Here is a 4,718-nt window from a genome sequence, read left to right on the forward strand (position 1 = left end):
ATCGATATGAGCACTTAGTTGAGCACCCAATTGTGTGATGGAATCTACCTCATGCTTTCCTCCTCTAGTGGCCTTTCGAGGCCTACTATATTGGGAATTATGAACCGCCATCTCTTCGATTTTGGCCCATGTTTGGTTGTCATCAACTTCGGTGAACATCCCATTGTGTGAGTCTTCATATATGCCGTTCCAAAACTGTTTAACAAGGAACCACTCACTAATTCCATGGTGTGGACAAGAACGACAAGTGTCCTTAAATCTCTCCCATGCTTCATATAATGATTCCTCATCCCTTTGCTTGAACCCGGTGATTTGGGCTCTCAACATGTTAGTCTTCTCCGGAGGATATAATTTCTTGTAGAAGGCAAGTGCTAAGTACTTCCATTAATCAATACCAAGGGTAGCCTTGTCTAGGCTCTTTAACCATTGCTTTGCGGTTCCGATCAAGGAAAAAGGAAATAATACCCACCGAATTTGATCTTGAGTAACTCCGGTTTGAGAAATTGCATCACAATAGTCACAAAAAGTCTCCATATGTAAATGAGGATCTTCACTAGGCATCCCTCCAAATTGACTTCTCTCAACTAATTGTATGAATGCAGATTTGGCAATGAAATTACCGGTTAAATGTGGTGGCGTAGGAGTACCGTTTGGTAGGTTCTCCTCGGTTGGTACGGAATGAGATGAAAATTTAGGCATTATTGGTTGATTCTGTGGTTGGTTTGGAATTGGGTTATCCTCTCCTTCTCTTGCAAAAGGGTTGACAAACTCAATGTTTGTTGGTTGAATGCCACAATCTCTCCAATACGCAAAACTCTTGAAGTACCCCTAGCAACTCTTATATTGTTGGTTAATGTCCTTTTAATCTCGAGATCAATTGGTAATGGATTAGCTTCTGATCTCCTAGTCATGAAAAATATGAAACAACTAGAAAATAATTAGAACAACCTTGAGGAGATAGACTTCCCCAAGGTAAAGAAAGACAAACTAAAAACAATAAACAAAAATCAAATCAATTGAACACCGTCCCCGACAACGGCGCCATTTTTTGTCGGTGTAGTCGTTATTTAACCAAAACAATATTTATATCTTTACAAACTACTCTTAGTAGAGTGATAAGCAAAGGTCGAATCCCAAGGGATGGGTATCGATTTAAGATTTCAATTGCAAGTAGTTATGTCTTAGGGTGTCATAATTTTGGGTTGAGATGAGATGTTATCTAAACTAATCAACAAGATGAATGAAAACAAAGTAAAGCAATAAAAGGGGTTTTTAAACAATTGATTAAGGGCACTAGGGTGTCATGGGTTCATAAGGAAATCATGGAAATAGATCATACAAACATGTTCTCAAATAGATGCAAGCAACTTATTGTTGTGATGGAATCGAGTTAGTGTATATCTTACAATTCCTAGGAAGATTTAGGTCCCGGAGCCGACTCGGTCAAGACTTTACAACACCTACAAGTCGACTTAGTCTCTTTCTATTTAACTCTATGCATGGTCTAACAAGGCTTGAGTTGACTTATATCTTACAAGCGTCATTGAAAAGATAAGAGTTGGGTAAAAAAATGCAAGGTTTCATAATCTAGCATTTCATCAAACATAACATGTGCATAGGTTGAAATCACAACAAGTAAGCAACTAATTATGGAAGCATATTAAATTAAGTATATATCTAACCCCATAATTGATTCCCCTAATTCCCCATTAACCCTAGCTAAGAGACTACTCATTCATGATCAAGTTTAACATGCTAATAAGGATGTCAATCATATAAACAAAGCAAAACATGAAGAATAAGTAATGTAAATAACAATAATTAAGCAAAGGTAAAAGGGATTATACCAACTTGTGATGATCCAAATATAAAGCAAAGAATAATACAAGGAAACTTGATGATTGATGGAGAGTTGTCAATCCTCCAATAAACCCCAAATAATCTTCTAATTACCCAACTAAAACTAAGAACAATTAAGAGATTAAGGAAAGATTAAGATGTGATTAATATTGAAATGTGTATTACAACTTGGATTAAGACTAAATTAAGAGATTAGGACTTGATTCTAAGGTTCATGCTAATCTAGGTAGTACAATAGGGTATTTATACTAAAATTAAGTACAAGGATTAGGGTTACTAATGGCTTAAATGGCGATTAAGACCCTAAGAGAAGCTTGATAATTTGCAAATCCCGAGGGACATGCGCGGCCTGAGTAGCACTCCCCAGGGACACGCACATCCTGGCTTGAAGTATGCTCGGGTCTGTAAGGGGATCCGCTCGAGCTGGGCCTCGGGATGCCCGTATCCTGGGTCTGAGACGCTCGTCCTGAGCTCGGGACGCCCGGATCCTAGGACAGGGTTCTTCTCTTATTCTTGGCTACCTAACAATCCGTGGGGACTGTCTTAGGGACGCGCGGATCTTTCATCATTGCCCATTTCACTTGATTTATTTGCTTAGGCCTTTAGTGTTGGTCTCCTCTTCGATGCTTGGTCATTAGATGCGATCCATTTAGCTCCATTTTGCTCCATAAATGCAAGGCTAGCAATCCTCTCCTACCAAGGACACCAAACCTCAAAGAATATGCAAAATAAGGAACTAAAGATAAAAAATGACCCTAATAGTTGCTGGAATGCATGGGAACGAGGTTAATTCGGGGACTAAATGTGCTCAAATATGAGTCACGTCAATCTTGCCTGGAGTTTTCTCGCTTGACGAAAAGATTCCAGCTTCTTCCTAAAACCTTCAAACTCGATCATTGCGTAACCAAGAAAACCATGAACTTTAGTCCAAGCTGGGTTGACCTTTTTAACGTTCGTATAACCACCTTGACGAAGCATATCTCTCATCCAAGTAAAACTTTTCGAAAAAAGCCTTACCATTGTCATCTTATTTGATTGGAAGGTTGTGTACAATATAGGTAATAGGATGGACATAGCGGATATTTGATTGTGATTCTGCGGGTGTAGAAGACGACGACGACATGGTGATCGAAGTGTAATATTTTTAATTAAATTATAGGCTATGATTAATTGAACTTTGAATTGGTGAATATGGTTAATTGATCACATTATAAGTGATATTTATAGGAAAATATGTATGCATGTGTGAATATAATAATGGACGGATAGTAATAATGGTCACACAAAACAATGCATGCAACGGTTCATTATTTATCATACATGCATCGGTTGAATATTAAACATTGAAAAAAGTATATAACTGTTATTTTTAACCCGTAAATGATAAATAACAACGGGTACAGAGGAACCGTTCTTTCATAATAGAAAATGATAATGGTTACAAGAAACCCGTAGTTATAACATAACAACGGCTACCAAAAACCGTTGCTGGTGTTAATTTAGTAACAATTTTCGAAATGCCGTTTTCTTAAACTGGTAACGGTTGTCTAACAACCGTTGATAAGGGTGATTCTATAACGAGTTTTTGGAAACCGTTAAACGTTTTTGATAACGGTTTGTTAAACAATAGTTGTCACATTATAATATGAAAGGTTTCAGACGGAAACCATTATTCTTATTAGCGCGGTCTAGGTTTCCGCCAATATTTTGAAAACGGTAATCTAAGTGTCGTTATTAAATTCATTAAACCATTGTGATACGCTCCTTTATTGATGGTTAGATTTGGCGTAGTGATGATATGTATACAACAATGAACATTTAATTAGAGTTAGATTGGGTTGTGTCAATTCTTGTTACGACTCTAACTCGGGACCAAGTGCGGGTGTCGAATTAGGTTGTGTAGAAGCGAGGCAGGTCTAGTCTTGATCTTATCAATATTGTCAAACCTGTTCTTTTTGGCTATGCAGTTACCAGTTTCAGAGGTACAAATTGCGATGATTCAGTCCCATAGTTGTTTTGGCCATGACTTTTTTCTCAAAAACTTAAATCCTTTGGTGGCATTTTGGAGTTGCAGTCATCTGGTAACTAAATTTATACCAAACATTGTTTAATTAAATGAGTGAAAATAAGCAAAAGTCAGCATTGACTAATGTCATTGTGACCTGTGAAACAATAAGGATGAATTGATTTTTCAAGCTACAACAATGTTTAATCTGACTCATCATAACACCAAATCCAATTTAACATGTTTAAGATTGCAAGAAAGTTAATAAACAACAATGCAAGGATTTGAGCATAATAGTCATCTCAGAAGCCAGATACACTTTATTACAAATACAGATACACATATTATTAGCTTATATACACAAATTGATTTGTGTATATCCTGGGATATTAATTGATGTATGCTATGATAATTATTTATGTATCCACACCCAATAATGACATATTCACCTAAAAGACGAATATTCAAGTGTTCATTATTCCAGTGTTACAGCCGCAGCTGTTGAATTAACCCATTTAACCTCCGTGTTGATTATTCCAGTGTTACAGCCAAGACATGCAGTCCGTACAGAATCAGTAATGTACTTATCGCATGGCTGCGGAGAGGACTGGCCGCTACTCCTATAGATTTTACTGGTACTAGTACTAGTACTGGTACTAGGACTCTCATTCAGTGACAACAACGGAACATTGATTGCAGTTTTCGGCTGTAAAACCGCGTCTTTGGCGAAATTAGGTTGAAAGTAGTCTAAGCTGAGAGACTCAATGCTTTTGTAGAGAGATCCCAATGAACCAACCATGTTGTTGGAATTGAGAAGCTTGACTACAGTACCTACTGGTAGTGACATTATGTG

At 37.3% G+C, this 4,718-nt stretch overlaps 1 non-coding gene across 1 annotated transcript; it reads left to right on the top strand.

The window, feature by feature from the left end:
* The first annotated feature begins 220 nt into the window (after positions 1–220).
* Positions 221–327, top strand: LOC141650141 (small nucleolar RNA R71). The gene has a single exon (XR_012546197.1). It is a non-coding gene; the product is annotated as a small nucleolar RNA R71 (small nucleolar RNA).
* Positions 328–4,718: the final 4,391 nt, after the last annotated feature.

This window comes from Silene latifolia, chromosome 3 (assembly GCF_048544455.1).
Source record: "Silene latifolia isolate original U9 population chromosome 3, ASM4854445v1, whole genome shotgun sequence".
Taxonomy (NCBI): Eukaryota; Viridiplantae; Streptophyta; class Magnoliopsida; order Caryophyllales; family Caryophyllaceae; genus Silene; species Silene latifolia.